Genomic DNA, 21557 nt, shown 5'->3' with positions numbered 1-21557 from the left:
GAGTTACTATTTAGATTTATTGCAGAGTTGTGGAGGGGAAGCCATCTGTGTTATCTGATTTAAACATAAACACAGCAAGCACTTCTTAAATACAAGATAAATAAACAGTACTCAGTATGCTTAATATTGTTGTGGTTTAGTGCACATAAACAGAAAATCCTATAGAAAAGTCAAAACATGTTTAAAAATGTTTAAAAATGTTACAATCTGTAACAAAGGGATTGGACTTCTTCACTGTTGATTGATCATGAATTATACCAGGCTCACATTGCTTCTCTAATAATTTAGTTATTGTTTCTTCTGTGCAACCAGGACAAAAATGTCAAACAAAGCAAATATGAAACTAAGAAATAGTTATTATGGAGGAGTCAAACAAAAATAGATTTCATTGTAAACTCCAGGGTTTGGAACAGTGCTGGGATACTGAATTGTTTCTAGATCTACTGACTTGCTGTGGAATGTGATTATATGTTTTAATTTCTTCTTTTCTTGATTTCTCTACCTGCAGAAGAATTATATTATTATAATATGATGTTTTTTGCATTAAAAACCCCTCTCTAGATGGGAATATATCATTCTTACTAACTAGCAATAGAATATCATCTGTTCCTCTTGTGTAATTTCTTTTTACAAAGATAAAGATATTGGATGGTTCTGGAGCAATATCAGTGCTATTCTGATACACCACATGTAGGCATGTTTGGATAATAAAAGCAAAAGTATGTAAATAGGCATGCACAGGCCACTGACTCCTGTTCTGGCTGTTTACAGAGTGGATGGGTGCAGGAGGGTGTTTGTCTTCTGCTCAGGATTGAATAGAGTAACAGGCAGATTGCTTCAGAGCCAGAGACTGACCACAGCAATCTGCAGTGTCCTGCCAAAATCCACTCCAAACGTGAATGAAATCACAGTTTTTCATGTAGTTTGTTCTCTTGAAAGTAGCTGAGAACATTACAGTAGCCAAGTGGTAAACTCTGGGTAAAGTAAGCAATCACACAGCTTCCTGTTGTTCCAGTTTCTGTTTAGTCAGTATTATTGATATAAGGCAGCACACAGCTGAGCTCTTAAAATGTTTTGTTCAGCAAATTTTTTTTTTCATGTGCAGTTGACAGTAGAAGTGTTCTTGTTAATTTCTCTACAATACAGTTCACTCAGTTCCTTCTAAATCCAGATGTGGAATTGTGGTCACTGCACTAATGAACTCCATATGTGAGCCAAATTGAGGGTATCTGTGAACTCTGACATACAATATAGAAAGATATGTTTTTGCATAAATATGTCTTGGTAAAGTTCAATGCCTTTTCCTTGATGTGGGATAAAAGAATATTTCCTATTTTTCTACCTTGCATTCTCTGGGCAGTGGCCACTAAAATTACTTATGTGAAGCTGTATTTCCCTATGGTGGAACACTCAAGAAACTTGATTAGAAAGTTAATATTCAGAATGTTACTTGTGCCATTAGGTGGTGCTTTCAAGCTTCTCTAGCATGAAGAAAGGAGCAAAGGAGGGCTGAGCCTTGTGCAGGACGTGCTTTCACAGCGCTGAGGAGGGTGCAGTAATGAAGCCCAGCTGCGTTGGAACAGGATGCAGCTGAGGGGTTGTGGGACAAGGAGGTGGGTGAGGCTGAGATTTGGCTTGTGAAAAGTTTGATGGAGGAAGTCACGTGTGCTCTGCGTGCTGTAAGCCTGGAAGATGATTCTGAGCCAAAGAAGTTAATGAAGATAGTGCTGGTTTGTACTAACTGAGGGTCGGGCTTTGGATGTGCCCTAATGTCTTTAGCTCCCACTTTGCTCTAGATTGCCTGCTATGCTGCCATGTTGGTTTAGATTGAGATTAAGCCCTTTCCCCCAAGACATACACAATTCTGGTTTTAAGGAAAGATTTTTGAAGTGTGTACAGGCTTTTATGGAATGGATAGAAATATTTTGGGGACCAGTTTTACTGGGATTGGCCTTAATCAGTTTTTTCCGCCTTCTCAGAAACTCTTTGCACTTGAGAAAAAGAAAAAAAGTTGAATCTGACCCTGTCAGTGCAGTTGGATGGCTGAAATTGTTTACCTGGGTCACTTTTCCAACAGCATTACTTGAGCATTGTTGAGAAGTGAAGATAACTTACATAGATTGTATATGATGTACTTAAATATTTGTCATCGTGTTAAAGTATGGGCTGGGGGCTGGACAAAGGGTTTAGGTGCTTGGCTGGTCCGGATATGAGTATGAAGCTTCTTTGAGCTCCTCACTAAGGTGATGTCCTGCTCCATAGGTCTTCTGAGGCACCTGCTTGAGAGGTATTTCATTGCTGCACCTAGGATACCCAAATGATGTGGTTAGAGTAAACAATCCCTGCAGGAAAGAGGGGCCAAGGCTCCTCTCATGGCTCTCTTACCTCCTCTGTTAACCACATGCATGGAGAACGTGTCCAGTGCTGAAAATATTCTTGGGCACATCTTAATTTGTGGTGAAAATACAGCCATTGGGATCTAAGTAAAAATACCTATGGGCAGAGTAATCTGTACTTATAAATTTGGGGATTATGGCTGCCTCTAGAGAACTGCTTGAAATCACTGTCAGAGGCAGAACATTTGTGATGTTGAATTACAGCTGCAGCCCAATATGGCAAGTCCAGCTTTATGTAATAATGTTACTTTTATGGTAACTAGATCTCATCCTAGCCAGTTTATTATTAGAGTTGCTTTGCAGTAATTTTGTGGATAAAATTTGCTATTAATTTATTCCTTTTTCTGCTGCTCACCTTTGCATATTTTTGTTTTCAATAAAGTTTCAACTCTCAGTATAGCTAGTGACCCTGTCAAGCACCTGCTTTTCAGTTTACAGAAAGATTGTGGTGACAAAATCCCACAATATTACAATGACAAATATTCAAAATCACATCCATTTTATTATACTGCCATGAGTTTCTTTCTCTACAGAAGTCTGTGTTTTTACATGTTTTATTTTCTTTTTCAGTTTTCATGGAAATCTTACCACTGGTGTTTCTTCTAATGGCTTTTGTGTGCTGCTGGTGCTAGTTCTCTTTTCATGGTGAGATCTGACTTATGTGGTTAACACTACAGAATAAAACAACCTTGTTCTTAAATGTAACTTTAAATAACATTGCTATTCATTTGTTCTGGGTTATTTTTAATCTGATATCCAACTTTCTATTTCTGTGGCTGCCTCTCAAACTGTTTTCCTGGTATTTGTGGCTGGGATCCCAGAGGATATACAAGCAGTAATTTCATTTGCAGTACTTTATTTATTACGTGCTTAAACTGTTTTTTGTTGCATTTTTGCACCAGTATTTATACTAAAATAGTACAGAAATACTATATCCAACACTGAAATCCTTTTTTGCAAGATACTGTAAGCATGTAGCTGGAAAGGCACACATTTAGAAATAAAAATATGTTGTTGGGGATTGCACATAGGAAAAAAAATCAACTTGCAGGTAAGAATGTTCAGTCTTGTTGTATGTGCTGTGGGCAGTAACATCTGCCTATGAGAAAGGACAATACCAGCAACTTACATAAAAGTAGGGCAGATCAGAAATATCTTTGCCAAGATAAAATAAATTTTATAACCATTAACACCTAAACAGGAAGTTCAGCCTCAGAACCAACAACATTATGTTCTGTTTCTGGTCCACAGTACTGATCTCTGCCAGAAGCAATGAATTGCAGACTAGTATGGAAAGGTTATTATATTTTGACTTAGATTTCAGATCTGACCCTTGATAGGTTTTTCAGTTTGCTCTTTATTATTACTATGAGCCTAGATTTCTATGTAATTTGATCAGTAATAATCTTTAACATATGTGCCATTCTTCATTTCCCATGGTTAATGCAACAGATGTATGCTCTGTTTCTCTTCTATGCAGCATTATTTTACTGTATTGTTGCAAACGACAAATGTCATGAAGATTTAATTTTTATGCAAATAGATATGGGGCCAGAAAAATTATGTTTTAATTACCATTTACTGTTAGGCTGCTCTCTTTGAAATTAGAAAACAATATATACTTGTTTACTGAGCACAGCAACATATGAGGAGAGAGTGCTATGTACTGAACACATGGAACTTGTGGGTCCTAAGGAGGAATGCAAAGCAGAAAAACAAGCTCCTGCTATTTTGTTGTGGAAGAGAAAGAATTCCATTTGCTGTACCATTATTCCCTCTTGAATGCATCCTTGTCTTTGTTGCATGATACACCTCTGGGACTGACTCTGCCCACTCCATACCATTTTCCACACATAGTCCAAAGGAAAGGGAATTGTTAGACAAAATTGTATAGCTTGTATATCAAGGTGCTATTACATAGGACTTCAATGCTCCCAAATTACTGCTGTGTGCCTACCAAGTGAGAGAAATGGCAAGAGTAGGAGATAATTCTCCTCAACATAAAACACTTGTAGAAAGAATTCAGTCTGAATTTTATTGAAAATCAATGAGGGTCTTGTTATCAATGTATTTTCTGTACTTAAGACATACATTTGTTTCACAATTAAGGGGTATATGCTATTGCCTCTTAAGGGTTAATCACTGTGACTGCAATAGACTTGTTTTGCTAAGACTGTATTGAAAATAAGGATTAAATTAAATTTGTAACTATACAGTACAACAAGTTGCAGTGTCACTGTAAGTGAAGCATTTCTGGCATGTATTTGCCCTTTATCTCATTATAATGATGCCAGAGATCCAATGTAAATATCCTTCTGTTCTGTCCAGCAACCCATACTTTAATTTGCTGTAATCAGAAAATAATAACCTCTGTAAAACAGCCTGTCAGGGAGAAATAATAGGGCTGTTAGACACTTGGCAAAACTCCATGGCATACTGCTGAAATACAGCATCCCAGTTTTGCAGGACATTTGTCAAGACACTTGGTGGCTGTGATGTGCTGGGATGATCTTCCTATCATCAGATAGCACCTGACAGCAGAGCATGAACAGCCAGCTCTTCCCAATTTAGGGAGCAAATCTGGAGCAGTAATCCCATCAGGAAGGGCATGTAGTGTACCTCTGATTACTGCATGTGTCACCAGTTTCATACTTAGAGTTTTCATTCTTTTTCTTTCTTTCCCTCTTGAGACATTATTTTTCATGGCAGTAACTGTGAATTAACCAGATTCTGTGGAGAAAAAAACTTTAAAGCATATTTGGGTCTTTCAGCTGTTTTTTATTTTCATATTTAAAAAGTATAATATTTATTTTTCTGAGCAGGTTTTTTTCTTCTTTATTTGCAGTACTTCAGGAACACCAAATAGATTTTAAAGTGGTTGTTGGAAGAAGGTAAAAGACTTCTTTTAGCCATGCTGTAGTGACTGGCAGCAATTCAATTTGTTGCTGTCAGAGGACTTTTAGTACATCCAGTATATGGACACGTGTAAAGTCTTACATGTGGAACACCATGTGTTGAGAGATGTGCCACTGCCTTCTGTACACTCCTGAACACAGTTCTATATAAATTCTGGGGGGGAAAGGGAAGTCTGTTTTAAACATTCAATAGAGGAAAGACAACTGAAGGAAAAAAACCCCAACCATATAAATGCAAGCAAAAACCATTCATTTAGTTATACACAAGGGGCAAATTAGTGGAAAAATGGGATAATATTTTTCAAAGCATAGTTCAAGACCGCTTTTGTAAGCCTCTTCTTTGGTGAAAAGCTGTTTGAGTTGCAAGCTTTCCCAAAGGGAACAAGTGTTGACATTTGTGGAGAAAGGAAAAAAGGCAAACTTGTTTTTGACTTAGAGGGAAAATATTCTTCATAGCACTCATAATGTTGAGAGTTCTGTGAATGAAAAGGAGTTTTGTGCTATGAGACATGGCTTTCTGCCTTTTTTGTTAAAAGTGCATCCTATAATGTCTTTATAACTACTTTCATGGAACATTTGAACCACCAAAGTAAGGATTTTTTTCATATTTTCTTTTAAAAATCCTATTTCCAGAGTAGTCAAGATTTTCAGCTGATTTAAAACTGGGATAGTTGGTAACTCAGCTGTGTACTCTGTGCTGTTGAAGATCTGTCCCATGCAGTGGGGTCTGGGGAAGTGTTGCTTTTTCTGCTTGTGGCAGGAGAGCAAGAGAAATCAACTCTATCCATCTCTCTCATGCTGTGCTGAGAGCAGCAAAGTGTGAGCTCTGTAACCTCACAGCACTGAGCTCAGCCCTTGTCTGCTTGCCTAAAGGGCTCCACTGTTGGTTGCAGCAATGGAAACTCTACTCGGTGCTGTTATTTTGGATATCAGCACTGAGTGATTTCCCCTGCTTATGAAGAGCTGTGATTGCTCTTGGGCTGGAGGTTAGGTTTCAGCTCTCTGGATGGTTGAGGTATGAAGAAAACTCAGACTTTGTGTTCTTGAATAGCATTTCTGGGAGTTGCATGTAGCAGAAGTTAACACAGATTTTGAGGACTGTAACAGATGTGAAAGAAGACAGGAGTGTTCAGTGTATGGACACTTTTGCTGAGATAAAATCCAGGTCTTGCAATTTCACTTGGGAAAAGCAAGCAGGAGCACAGGATGGGTCCTGTGGTGCTGCAGCTTCCTTTACTTCATGCAGCTGTGTGCATCTCTCTCTTGTAGTCACTGGCTTGGTTGGCATTAGAGTGGCCACATTAACAGCATGCCCCCATTCTTTTCTTTGCTAGAGTGAGGTGATTGCCTTTACAATGTTGGGAGAGCACTGTTCCCACATAGTCTGTGTTCCCTTCCATCTCTGCAGTGTCTCTGTGTTGCCTGGGACTGATCTGTGTGTGATAGACTGTGGAGATGCAGTCAGACCTCACTGGTAAGGGCAAAGCTGATCAGAGAACTGATTCTGTCTGATCCAGACAGAAAATTTAATTCCAAGGAAAATGTGAAAGAAATATTAAAAGCTTGTCAGGGCTGTGGCAGCTCTGTTGGTTTTCTCAGCTTGTTCTGTTTATTAATTCACAGGTATTTGAATTTCCTGTCTATAAATTATTTCATTAGCAGAAAGTCTTTTTCTGTTTGTGTATACTTTATGTAAAAATCAGGATACAGGATTTTCCTTGTAGTACTTACAGAAGTCATTGAATTGGAGAAGGTAAATGCATTGAATTTGCCAATAAGGGAAAGTAATATATATTTTATATATTAATTTACATAATATATATATATTTATATATTGCTCCAGTTTATATGTGTATACATATATATAGATATATGAAATGAGTTATTAGAACTATTAAAAATGTATATTATTTTTTTAATTTTTCACCTTAGTTATTAGAATTCTACTACATGCCTATGGGCTGTTTTGAATAAGAGAAAATGCATCTAGGGAAAAGAATTGTCAAGTATCCTTTTAGATTTACTTATAGTAGAAATATCCTCCTACAGGGTCAGCTTACAAAGAATAACTGCAATGCTTTTTTTTCTCATTAATTTGGTGAATTAAATAAACACTGGCTGTGTACTAACAGATACTATGTGTTATATTAATGTCTGTTATTTTGAGATGACAAATAATTTTAAAACAAGGACAATCTAAGCTGCCTCAGATGCAGCTGCATTATTTGTTAGCTTATCAGTCTGTGGATCCTATGACTTGTTTTTTCCCTGGTATTTTGCCCTTGTACTCTTGCTGTCCCATCATGGCTTATCTACTGGAGTTATTGGAATAATGTACTTTATTTCCATGGTTAGAGCTGCCTCCTTCTTGCTTAGTTACAAAGCCTTGCTCGTGCAAGCAGCTTTCTCACTTGACTTGTAAATCTCAGTGAACTGTGAAAAGTTCAGTAACCTTGGGGTATAAAAGGGAAGTATGATCTAGTAAAAACCCTTAACATGATATCTTTAAGCAGTAATAGAAGTTATAATGGTTGGAAAGTGGCAAAATGGCCAACTATATTCTTTTGTAAATGAAGATGAAGGTGCTAGTTTCAAGAAAATGGTACTTGGTATGGAAAAGATTATTTGTGTATTGAGTTGGTTTCATTCTGCTGCATCTGAAACTAGCCTTTACTATAAAACCAGAGTTGAAAATTATATTGGAAAAAATGCAAGAAATTGTCTGTGTCTTGTTTGTATATATTTTCAAATGACTTGGTTAATTTCTCTCTCAACCCACACTAGTGAGTGGGTAAGGATACCTTTCTATGGTGGCTCAGTTCATCTCCAGAGTCAGAAATTAAGCTTGAAGATGGAAAATTCTGCAGAGCTGCAGATGGTGGTGTGTTACCCTTGCACTGAGCTGATCTTCAGCTACTGCTGACTGATGTAGGAACTTGTTGAGCCCTGTAAAGATGTAAAAGGAAAGGAAAAAAATGCTGGCACTCATCTTCTTCATTTAGACTTGTAAATCAAAACTTTTTGCAAAGAAACACTATATGAGGGTTTCTAGTGTCCGGTAAGTGTAATGTACCTTAGAGAGCTCTTTGTGCACATCCTGTGGTGATAGGATGAAGTTCATCCTAATGTCTGCCTCTGATAGGTGAGTTTTTATTAAATATGCTTCTCCTTATTGAAGATGCATCTGTGTACAGGAATACTTTCAACTTCTCAAATTATTTTTATACCCCTGTTCTCTGAAAACATTGGATGTAAGTGTTGAGGATATTTTAGGATTATTGTATACAATTACTGAAATGGAAAACTTTGTCAATCAAGAGCATGATGCTATGGTACAGCCATCCTTTGCTGGAGCCATGCACATACACACTGCCAAAACAGCCCCACCACACCCATAATACTTAGAAGAGCAAGGGATTTTCTTAGCCATTTGTTTCTATTATTTTTTAAGGCTTTCACAATAGCCAGATGGTTGAGCTTTGTAAAAGATAAATAATCCTTCAAAAATGCATGCACTAAATAAATAAACAAATGAATTATTAATTTAAAAATATTTGTTGTGAAGGATTTCCAGTCTTAAAAAAATAGTGATGCACATACATACCACATTCAACATGTTTTTTTGCTCTGTGTTGAGAGCAAGCACAGCTTTTGTTTCTGAAAATCTTTAGAGTGAGAGTCTTTGAATCTGTAGAATACTTTAAAAATAGAAGGGCAAAACTTTTTTCTATAATATTATCAGTGGGGTGAAGCTCCATGGGAGGAGGGATATTATGGCTATATCATTATGGATGTATCAAAATGAAAGCAGTAAATAAAGTTGTTATTGTATTTGAATCCTTTGTAATAACTCACAAGGGATTTAGATTATCTTATAGATGAAAAGAAGAATCCTCTGTTAGGAATGGGTTCCTGGATGCTGGTTTTCTTTGAAAAAAGAGGTACACCACTCTGGATGCATTTATTTTTTTTAATTAAAATTACCCAAAGAACAACTAATGAGATAAACTGTGTACTGATGCTTGTAAAACCATTGTGGGGGATTTTACTAGCTGTGAATTACTGCCTCACTTCATAGCTCGATTAACACTTCTAACTGAAGATTAATTAAAATGTCAGTCAGCTCTGAAAAGAAGCAAAATTGCATCTTTATTTGATTTGCTGCTGGGAAGGCTAAATGGTGGAGCACATGAGACACCCAGGGCTCTGCACAACTGGGGAGTGCAGCCCAGCCATGACTTGACACAAGTGCTGGTAGTTGGAGAATGGCCTGTCTCTGATGGGCTGGTGTCCGGTTTATCTCGGCTGTTTGAGGGGCCTGAAAAAGCCCGGGGTGGCCTTGGGGCAGCCCGCGTTTCGAAGGACGAGAAGAGGCTTCAGTTCTTCTTTCTGGTTTTATGTTTATTAATTGTTTATCTAAAAGATGTTCTTTCAGCCGAACAAAGATCCGCTCAGCAGTCAGCCATGGGCACACTGTCGTCTCCCGCGCAGCCACGTATCTTTATACCTCTTGCTACGTATACAATATTTATCATTTTTCCCCAATACCATCTATTGTTATAACTCGGTGTACTCTTAGTAATAACCAATCCAAAGGTGCCACCGTGGCCAAAGAAGATGGAGGAGAGGAGGAAGAAGAAGGAGGGTAGGACACACCCCAATTCCTCCATCTTACTCCTCTAAACCCCCCTGTACATAAATCCTAAACCCTGTTTCTCACCCTCTAATTAGCTAATCTTTCCACCCTTCACCCCGGTGAGGCCCTCTTATCTTCATAAAGGTGTCGTCTCCCGTGTAGGGTCAAAGTCCAGCCACCAGACACTTCTGGCAACATTCCAGGACTCCCGAGACCCCCAAGCTGGTCTCGGAGGCTCAGCATCTCAGGACTGAGATCTTGAGATCCGACAGGCTGGCATGCTCTGAGCTGATCTTGCATGAAAAGAAAACAAGATCTCTACAAAGATCTGTACTAGCTTAGAAGGCTTTAACCAAGTTTTGTGCATAAAGTTTTGTACTATGACTTGGAAGAGTGAAATATGGCTCTGTTTTTCTCACACTAGGCCCAAACTCTAGGGATTTGAAAGTAGTGGAGAGAATAGGTCTGGAAGGAAAGACCAATTTAAAAAATATTTTTGTTTCCAGTTTTAATTTTTTTTCTTATGAATAAAATTTAAGTTGTGTCTGAACACTAAGTTGTGTTATTTCAACAAAACCCCTAATTCTGATACCTTCATGATGTTAGACTTTTTGAAATGAGTTCTTAAAATAGTCCTGATACTTTTTTGATCCGTCTGAAATTTATTATTGGTAAAGAAGTTCGCTTTTCATAAATATTTTAATGTAATTTTATTTCTGTCTATCCATTCCTTGCTCTGACTGATCATATAAATGACAAGATATGAGCCCTGACTTATGGGGCAGTGCTGGTCCCAGCCAAGAACAAGGGGTTTTAAAGCCAGACACTTGGATGGGCAGATTTTATTACTGTTGAGAGATGCAATGTTCTTTGTTATTCTTAGCCTGTGATCATTACTAAAGCTGAATGTTGCCCACAGTTGTCTGCTATTTATCCTTTGAGTTGTGGAATCTGCTGTGCCTCTAGGGTACCAGGCAAGGGCTGGTAAATTTATGGGACTTTGTTTCTTTATGTGAATGTCCTGTCCTGGTCTTGAGGACCATTTTGAGATTGCATGTCTGCACATATTGGATTTTTATTCTGTAGCATGATGTACCCATAGCCTTCTAGAAAGTGATTTATAACACAAAGAACAACTTTGGTGTTGAACAAGTTCTTTCTTGTTAAAAGCATGTCATAAATGTTATAATTCAGTTATTCTATTTTCATCACTTTAAGTCTAGAGCTGAGTTCATCACATACAGTAATACTTTTATGTATTGACTGATAAAATAATTTATTTTTAATAAATTTGTTTGAAAAACCTAGATATTACCAGACACTGAAAGGGATCACATCTGCTGAGGTAAATGTCTTCTATTTGTGCTATAGCTGTGGTTTCTGTTAGGTAACACCCTTCCATTTAGTCCTAATAAATTGTAGTTTCTTAGCATTACACTGCAGACAGCACCCTCTTGGATGAACACGGATGCAGATTTCATAGAGTCTAAACTTACCCTTTTCCTGGAAGTGATACATAGCACTGATTTGTTCTGCCTGAAGTTAGCTGTGTAGCAGACATAACTGAGCATTTTCAAATGAGTACTTGATACAGGGGAAGTAGTAAGATAGATTGTATTGTGATTTTGTATTTGGATTAGGTAAAAATGAGCATGACTTGTCTTCTTGAAACAAGGATATCTGTGAGTTATGTGATTTATCCACACCTACTCCTCCCTGAATGTAAAGGAGACGTATATTTCAGTGTTGTCCTCTTAAATAAGTCACTGTGATTGCCTGTCACTAATCTCATAAATTGCTTGCTTTTGACTATCTGTGACTTGAAAAACAAAATAATTAATTCCATATGCCTATCTATTTCACATTTCGAAATGTCACCATAGCAGCTCAGTATTACAAGTAGGTTGTCAGTGTGAAATGTGAGCATTTATGACCTTATTTGATGCATCTAATTTAGTAAGTGCCTACAAGTGGCCATACAGGACCATTCACTGTCTGCCAAGTGCAGAAGGGCTGCCTCTGTGGCCAGGAGAGGAGGCTTTGGCAGAGCAGGAGTGTGAACATGGTTAGTGTGTGGTGACAGCCAGCTGGTTTGTTTGCCTCATTATCCAACCAAGCAATGAAACTTTTGCCTCACAATGTGCAGCTCAGATGGGGTATTGCTTTAAAAGTTCCCATCAGTAACAGGTATAATTTAAAGTAATAACCATCGCTTAAATATTAACAAAAGACCTGAATAAATAATGTATGTAGTCAGATATAACCATTAATAATCAATCTGCATTTTTATTCATTATCATTGCTATTTAGAAAGTCAAGTGGAAATTAGGGCAGGACTGACTGCATAAGTTGTTCATGTTTGGTATTTAAATAGCCCTTGTTAGTCTTATTGATGTTAAATAGTCATTGTTTCAAAATTTATGTGGTCATCACTCATATTCTGGGAAGATATCATCTTTGTGCCAAGACTGTAATTCAGACCTCTCCAAAATTTATATGAATTATGCAAGGCAAGTGAAAAGAGTAATGCAGGGAAAAATAAGGGTCATATTTCAATACACATTTCAAGAACAGTGTTTCCAAAAAATTCTGTGCTTAATGCTAACAAGATTGAAGCTTTGAGTGCCTGAATTGTGGAAGTATATTTCAATATTTTTCTTTATTTAACTCTCCAAATGTAATGTTTTGCCTCTGTGAGCAAGTAGAATGAAGAAAATAGTTGTAATTATTAATGTTACTCAGGTTTCTTTTTTTTTTTAATAAAGTACACTCAGACATGTCAGGGATTGCTGGACTCTGCTGTGCTAGAGGAACGGAGCGTGCTGTGTTATTTGGATGTAGATGAAGTGTTTATTTAATTGCACTGTGATAATAGATGGTTGCTATAGACTGTAGCTCTGTACAACAGAACTGGATCCTGTAGTGCCATAGACAATTATATCCAGTTTAAATGAAGTTTTCATGTGACAAAAGGGAAGAATAAACACCCTGTGTTTAAATTGAGTTAGAAGGCAGAGTGAATTATGAATCGATACTTTTCTACAAAAGGCTTGGCTGACAGAGTAAGCAATTAAGCCTCATAATTATTGCAGTAAACTTCGTAGAAAAAGATTGGTGGGGTACAAGTGGTTGTGTTGCCTTTACTCTTATTTTGGTGCAAATGGAAAGCTACTTTTGAGAAGATGGATTCAAGTAACAATTACTGGGATACTGCATCTCTTCCTGGGGTTAAGAGCTTCAAAGACAAAGAACTGGACAGTGTCTGCAGAAGAGCTGGAAGGATTTGTGTGCTGCTGAAATGCTATTGTATTGAGGGCTATCAGAGTCACTCCAAGTTTTTACAGAACAATGATACGAAGAGGTGAATTTTTAATAGAAAGTTAAAAGAGCCATCAAAGGGCTTTCTAAATCATATGGAGAAAACCAGAGCAGTGCTTGGTGGCTGGATCTTGAAAAATTCAGTGAAGAATAAAGGAAGAGAGTATTTTCTAAAATAAACAAGAGAACACTGCAGTGTTCATAGAAACCAGCAGGCAGTGAGAATGGTGTGCTCCTGCTTTGTCCTCAGACAGTGTGTGCTGCTTTGAGAGATGCATCAGCAGCAAACACAAACAGCAGCAGCAGGAGAGCAGGCTGAGATGCACAATGTCACAGAGACCCTCGGGGACCACATTGCCTGGGAAGATTGGTGGGAATTTCTTAGAGCACGGCACTGGGAATAGCAGTGAGTGCAGGAGGTATCACCCTGGGGAGCAGATAACTTCCATCCCCTGTGGGTCACAGCTTTTGCCTCTGCATTTGGTCTGAGTTGATGTGCTTGTAAGAGGTACATATTTACCCTGGAAATTAGGTAGAGGAGAGCAGACTCTTTGGAAGGGAACATTGTGTTTTCAGTCTTAGATCGAAAACCTTCATCCATAAAATTACTCCAAATCCAAGAGGGCTTTCACACAGACATTTCAGAGAGTTTTTTGCACAAGTTTGCAGTGGCAGTTCTCTTTTGTTGATTCCATATGATAAAGTTTTGACTTTTGTTTTCACAATATTTCTACCCTGAATTCCCAGGGTGGAAACAAAATTCCTCAGTGAAAGTTGCCAAGTCTAAGGTCTAATCAACACAATTTTTGTGTTAATGAGGGGAAAACTAATGATTCCCACAGCAAAATCAAGTGTTGTAGAAGGATTAACACCTCCAAGGTGTTTTTACCTCCTATAAGGACAAACAGGGAAATAGGAAGGGCCATCACAGTGTTCCTTACTCTTACAGAAGGAAACAGGTTTGGATAAGATTATCCTGATGTAATTTTCCCAGTATTATTTCTCTTAGTGTGGAGTTGTTTTGATGACGATGATGGCTAAAGATACAGAATATCAAACTGAATCTGAATTATTCATAAAATTATTGAATTATATTATACCAACTTTGCAACCTACCTTAAACCCTTGATTTGAAAGGCTGTAAAAAGATGTATTTCCACAGATATAAGTGGTTAGGAGTTCCTGTTGCTTGGCTTATTGTTTTTCTTATTTCACCTATTCCAGTCACCCACAACATAAAATGGCTTGAACAATAAGAAGAGAAAAAAATTAAGGCTCACACTGTGGATTTTAAAAAATGAATTGTGTCAGAAGTGTTCTGAGCAGTCTCAGCTGTCATGACTTCATCAGAATTGTGAGCAAACACATGATTTCTGTAAATACAGCCTATTCAATTGTATTCAATTGTAATCCTCAGTGTAGACTCCTTGTCAAAATAGCTTGACACTGATATTGTTAGGATAATTTTGTATTTAGTTATCACACCAGTAACATCACACATTGTTGGTAGAGGAGGGGTTATTTTAAGGTTTTTTTGTGTGTGTTTGGGTTTTTTTGAGTGTACACTAATGCTTTTTTGACTTCAGGTTACAATGTTGAAAGGCTGTGGATACTTTTAATCTTGGCACATAACTATGTTGAAAGACAATTCCTTAGAGAAATAGTCAAACACGGCATTGTGAAACACAGAAATTTGTGGCTTCAGCCATTTATTGGAAGGGACTGTGTGTAGCCTGTCCGCTTCTGGAAGACCAGAGATTTAGTTTTCTGTATAAGGAACACCTGTATAAGTAAGAGAAAACCTTAAGCTAAATAATGAATTTATTTCAAAGCCGATTTCTCCATTAACAGGAATGTTCTATATTTGATTTCACAGTTAGCTCTTTGCTTGTAATAAATTAACGTGTGCATTTTATAAGAAGGCTTTCAGAACTGTTTTATGTGGCATTATTCCTGCTGTTGAACAATAATTAAAGGTCTTGTAGCAAAAATACTCTGTTGAGTAAAAGAGTTCCAAAACATTCCTTCCCTTCAAAGGACTGTGTTTGCATAGTCTTGTTTTAAGTAGCTCTAGCTGGGTATTCATCAGAGCCCCATAAACATAAATGGGAATTCACATTTTCATGGGGCCAATCCACAAGCCTGCTACTTCTGCCAAAATTACTTCCAGTGGAAAGTAGTTATGTGCTCTAGAGACGTAAATGGTTATCACAAATATGTAATAGGAAACAGATCAGCATTGCATTCATTTCAATTCCTTGTCAAAATTTAAAGACATGAAGGGAAATAAAACAAAAAAGAATAATGTTAACTGTATTACATATGATTTCCAAAATGTGATGAGGCAAACTTTCTGAAATCCAATTCTCATCATGATGTATTCTGCCCTAGAACAATTTAATGTCAGAAAAAAATATCTACTAATCTATGTAAAAAGCAGCAGTCATGCCATGTAACAACTTAGTGTGTAATTGAAAATATATGGTTGGCAAAGGCTCTTATATGAATTTGAAAGTTCATTTGGAGTTTCTCTTAGGGGCAATTTAGTTACCATTAAGTATGCTGGCAGTGAAATAGTGTCTGCCCTAAATGAACAATAAAGTTTTTGGGTATGAAGGGAGAGTTACTAGATAACCTGAACTTCTGTGTGTGATTCTTGTATGATAAGGGTTAGGACCTTAGCTACAAAACTCTGAAGAAAAATATGCACTTGGGTTATAGAACAGGTAATTAATGGTTGCCTGTAACACTGAGCCTGTTCAATCTGTGTAATTAGAGCAAATCAGGCAGAAACACAATTATCAGCTGTGAAATGCTATTGTACGTCTTCATTTCTCCTTTTTCGCTTGAGATGGGACATGACACCTTAATTGAATACATCTTGATGTTGCTGTCCAATTTTAAAGCAGATACAAGCCTGTTTTCCTCTTACCAAATGGTGGTGAGGAGTTTTAAAGCAGGAGAAGCTCACACAGACAGAAATGGGCTGGGCTGCAGTGCTGGAAATGACATAAAATGGTACAGATACACCAAAATATCTTTGTTTGGAAGACATGGCATATACCTCAGCATTGGGCTCAAATTTGATCTGCAGGAACTGGTGATGAGGTTAGTATGCTAGGCTACTATACTATATCCATGACCTCATTAGAAATAAATAATTTTCTACCATCAGTCTGAAAATATCTTTCATCTTAATGCCACTTGTGTCAGCAACAATAAATGTTGTGTCATGGTGCGAGTAATCTACAGCATCATTGTTTTTTGTATCAAGGCTGTTGAGGTTCACCCAAACAGGCTTCAAACTGGCATAATTTTTTTGCATGTCTATGTTCTCCCAAACTCCTTTTTTTGTGAAAGTTCATATGAAAATTTGCAGTTAGTGCCCTGCAATGTGTTGACTTCTATGTGTAAAGGTATTTGCTGTATGCTATTTTAGTCTAGTGCTGGATTTTCCCACAGCAGCAAAATCCTTATATGTCAAAATTACAACATTTAATGACTTTCATGACTTTCCTGTTTGCAGTGGTCAATTGCCATGACAGCAGCATTGAACAGGATGATAAAATGTGTGTAAATGCCTCTGGAATATGCTTTGACTTACTGGGTCAGAAGTGAAAACTCGTTCTGCTTAGGAGCCCTTGCCTTCTCTGTACCAAGCTTAAAATTTTGAAATGCTGCTTCTCAACTCTTCATGTCTATTCTTCAAACCACACCAAGGTGAATGCACAGGGGAAGGTGAATCCACTCTCCAGTGGAGCTCATACCAGGATATTGTCATCTTTTGAAATTCCTTTCCAAATCCAGTTTGCCAGTGATGAGAGTGAATGGACACTGGGGCTCAGTGATCTGTGTGCTTTAGCAGAAAGTTGACTCCCCTTGCTCTGGCAGTGGCTTTCCAGTTTCTACCACTTTCTGCTCTTGGAGAGAAAACTCCTTGAATGCACCATTAATTTTTGTGCTGTTCTGCACAAAGCCCTCCTGGTTCTAGAAGTCTCTTTTTATTAGGAGAAGAAAAGAGTGTCAATAAAATTACTAAAAGCATTGGCAAAAATATGCAATGAGATTGAGGTCAGTAATCTTGGGGTTTATATTTTTGTTAAGTGTTTTTGATGGCTAAGCAAAATACCAACCATAGTGGAAATGAGTTTGCTGTCTGTGTTCCTTATTTGTGAAATGCTTCTTTCCTTTCCTACTCCTGCGAAAGAAACAATGAAACACTTTTTTATAAAATTGAAACATGTAAAGAGATCATGCTTATTTAATATATTTTTGAGGCCATAACAGTTCTTTAGGAAGTAGTAGGGTACTTTTTGAGATGGCTCTTTTTCTATCAATATTGGCTTGTGAAACAAACTTGTGAATATTTTAATCAATTTTGAGAACCTTTGTGTGTGTGTATAGCTTGGTTTTATATATATCTTTCTATCTCTATGTTTTTTACTTAAATATCGTGCAGTTATCCAAAGAATCATGACAGTGGGTCTGCCTTTTTTTCTGTCAGTATAGTCCTTTGCAAGTTGTATTGCATAATGAGTTTTTAAGCAGAACTCCCCTCAGAATTAGTGGAGTATTCTACTTAAAATCAATGTCACAGGATAGTTCTATGTATTTGCATACATTAATTATATAATTGAATTGTGAATCTTAATAATTATATAATTACATGCCTTAAATGTGTAATTACATGTACTTATGCTAAGTGCATGACCAAAATCATGAAATTAGAGGGTGTAATTACAGTATGTACAGTATTTGAACAAGTGTGATTTAGCTTTTTGTGTACTAAATATAACTTAAATAATGAGTTCTGCATTTTACATAATATTCTTTAACAATTACTATGAGGAAGCTGGTAACAAATAAGCCAAAAAATTCTTCACTTTTTTTGTTTATGTGGAACATATGTTTTGACTTTTATCCTGCCAAGGCAAAACTTGATACCTGTTATAAGACACTGACCCCAAAGAGTGATCTTAAAAAAAGTAGTCATGCAAAATTAATAATAAATTTCTTGTGATCTTCAAATATTTCTTAAAAATCTATTTAATGATTTTTTTTGTCTATTTGTAATACGTTCTGATGCTGAAAGTCAGGGGTGTTAGGGTCATGTGAAATGACAGTAACATCAAGGTAAAATGAGTCTTCTCATTGCAGATGAGTTGAAATTAATTGTGTAGATCAACTAAAGTTGGTATTTCCTACCCATATGTCTTGGGTAGAGGCTAAGATAGAGCACTTAAACCCATCTTTCATTGCACCAAAATAAGGTGATGCCTGCCCTGATGACTTAGAGATGCTGGAGGTCATGCCTGACAATTCTCTTAAGCCTCTAGTAGTGACTACACATTTTTTTTTCAGATGGAATTTAACTTTTCACATGGAATTTAATCTCTATCCTCTGTCTTTGCTACTTCAGATTGAGATACTGGTGTACTCACAGATTTGAGTCTCCAGAAAGGGCGTTTCAGGCTGGGATTTCACCACCATGGAGCAAGTTGAAGTTGTAGAAGCTCTTTACAGGAATTTTAGTATAGGAAGCTCAGTAATAAAGTCTGGGCTTGCTACCTGTCTGATCTATTACAAGATAACTGCCTGATTTTTCAGCTTGGCTTTGCAAGGATGAAGACAGAGAGAAGTGTAAAAACTGGGTGATTTTGTGGATCGATCAATGTTTTTGGAACTGAAAATTTTCTGGGGAATTTATAAAAGTAAGGTTTTTTTTTTTTTTTAACTGCTTTCTTCTCCAAATACAGAGTGTCTCTTCTGGACTATGAACTTCTTGTTACCTTGAGCAACTTTATTTTTCAGTGCCTCAAGTTTTGACGTGCACAAAGATATGATATGCCTTGCAATGCGGGAGTGCTGTAAGGACACTGGAGATTGCTTAGCTCAGTAGGAGCTGTGGAATACCTTTTATAGGTAGGGATGAAATAGGGGAGATTGCTGAGGGTGAAACAAATGTTCCTGCTCTTTCTTCACACAATCGGAGGTGGCTGCTGCTCCCGTATGAAGCAGTAATAGGTTGTTGCATTCTCTCTTCAGGCAGCTGCCACCAGCCTTACCTCCTGCTGCTGACCAAGAGAGCCACTCACAGCAGGGACAGACCTTCCCAGGGAGAAAGGAGCACGTCTGGAGCCCCCAAATGGCAAAAATCAGTTAAAGGAAAAAGACCCAAATTGGTCATTTGTGTACCAGGGCCATCGCTTTGCTGCAAGGAAAAGGTCGCAAGGAAATGGTCACCAGGAAAATGGTGCCTGCTGTGCTTTAGATCTGATATGTTCCTTCATTTCTCAGCCCTGTGTGAGTGGATCTATTTGTGTCTGCTGCCTTCTGATCGTGAGAATTGTTTCTTAAGAGTTATATAACAAACTTCTTGGTTTTATCCAAACCCAAGATAATAACAACTGAGTAGCAAACAGCAGAGCCACTTCAAGTCCCCCATCTTCAACGGGGGTTTATAATCTCCAATGATGTGCTGTGTCTATCATGGTGGTAATGGTGATCTTAGACATCAAAATGACTACAAATCAGATTGTGCCATATTCAGAAAAGCAACTATTTGACTTCAAATGGAACTTCAGGTTAAAAGACCTTCAGGTTGAAGATTCCTAAAGATTTTTTTCTCATTGTTGTCCTGAGAAGTGATGTTTGCAGGGATGTGGTTTCTAAGTAGGAGCTGTTCTGATAGCATCTCTAAAATTCCTTGGTGACCCCAGGAAATCGTAAGCATGAGTTTTCTGAAAGAGCTCATAACCATCTTCAGCCAGTATTTCTGTCTTTGCTTTAGAGGCAGGAAAACAGAAGCACAGGCAGCAGGGATGTCTAAAGTATCATAGGCAGTAAGGACTATGAATTCCTTGGACTTGCTGAATTTTTCTTTTGAGAAAGTTGAATTTTTGCATTTGGGAAAATGGTTTTCCTCAAGTATTATAGTGACCCCCCAGGAAAACTAGTTTTTTAAAACTTTATATAAAAAGTATTGGATGAAAATGTGGAGCTTCTGTAAACACCACTGGTCTTGTCACCACACATATATGTTTCAGGAGGTTTTTTGCAAGATCCATAGTTGCATTTCATTTTCTGATAATCTCCACCAAGTTTCTCCTGGAACTCATCACATTCATAGAAATAATATGCCTGTGCATTTTTTGGGATAAGAAGCCCTCTCTAAGAGATTTTTAATTAGTCTTAAAGCCTGTTCTTGTTTTGAGCTGGCAAAGGTAAGGCCGTGTTGGGTTGGGATTTTTCTGTTTAAAGAAATGCATGTTACCTAATCATTCTCAAACTTTAAAAAAAAAATGCTCTGCATGGATTAATGGCCACATGTGGGAGACTTCTGATATACTGGAAATTTTTGCAACAAGGTCTGTGCCTTGCAAACAGGTGCCAGGGTTATAAAAGGAAATTATTCTATAGCAGACTCTTCACAATTCCACTGATTCAATAATACACTTTCAGGAGCTTGTTCTTTGTTCCTACCTTGTATTCTAAAAGCATTTGCATATGAGAGTATCAGTTTGCAGTCTCATGATAAACATACACAGAAGCTTTTTTTCCCCACTTCTGTGGTATTTTTTTCCATGGTGATATTTAAATTCTCTCTATCATTATTATTGCTGTCATTCTTATGTTTGCAAATAACCACTGAATACTTTGAAGGGAATATGCTACAGTCTCCTGGAACAGAATTTCTCCTTCTGCAGGTTCCCAGCATAGTCTACATACTTGATGCATAAAGCACCCGCTGAAATGTAAGTGGCATAGGCTTGTAATACAATCTCTGCTTCATTTACACTGTAACTTTGTAGGAGACCATTAAGACCTTTCCCATTCTCAGTGAAGCTGACTTGGGACTAAGGCTACAAAATGTGAAAAATTTAAATAAAAAGTAAGACACAAATGAAAATAAGAGCAATAAGCCAAATAAGAAGACTGGAAAGTGTACTTGCCATATGCTAAGCCTTGTAGAAAGTATCTGAGTGGATTAAGACACTTCTAATTGCTTGACACTGGAAATCTCCATCTCAGCTTTACTAAAAAAAAAAAAAAAAAGAAAAGAAGATTTGGAAATTTTTATAACATTGAATTTATGCATTAATTAGGGTGTGAACCATGTGGTCTAGTAGTTAAAGCCAAGGGCTTGGCAATAAGAAGATCAGGGTTGTTCTAATTACACAGTTTGGATAATTTTCCATTGTCTTTTATTATTTGTTGGTTTTACTTGCATGTCTGCAGTGGATACTCTAAAACGTGAAAATCAGATTTCAACTTTGAGCTATAATTCCACAT

The 21557-nt window shown here is 37.3% G+C and overlaps 1 long non-coding RNA gene across 7 annotated transcripts in view; it reads left to right on the top strand.

The window, feature by feature from the left end:
* Positions 1–21557, top strand: part of LOC135451883 (uncharacterized) — a 158918-nt gene that overhangs the window by 59735 nt on the left and 77626 nt on the right. For 3 of the 7 annotated variants that reach the window (XR_010441453.1, XR_010441451.1, XR_010441452.1), the window contains exons 1-4: positions 18891–18976; positions 19077–19187; positions 19311–19568; positions 20972–21019. The exons of 1 other annotated variant lie outside the window; for it this stretch is intronic. This is a non-coding gene — a long non-coding RNA (uncharacterized LOC135451883). Of the gene's footprint in view, positions 1–18890; positions 18977–19076; positions 19188–19310; positions 19569–20971; positions 21020–21557 lie in introns of those variants that run through there. 3 more of the 7 variants (XR_010441457.1, XR_010441456.1, XR_010441454.1) reach the window with 2 other exon arrangements.

The sequence above is a fragment of the Zonotrichia leucophrys genome, chromosome 9, assembly GCF_028769735.1.
Source record: "Zonotrichia leucophrys gambelii isolate GWCS_2022_RI chromosome 9, RI_Zleu_2.0, whole genome shotgun sequence".
Taxonomy (NCBI): domain Eukaryota; kingdom Metazoa; phylum Chordata; class Aves; order Passeriformes; family Passerellidae; genus Zonotrichia; species Zonotrichia leucophrys.
This window is presented reverse-complemented; position numbering and strand designations above follow the sequence as displayed.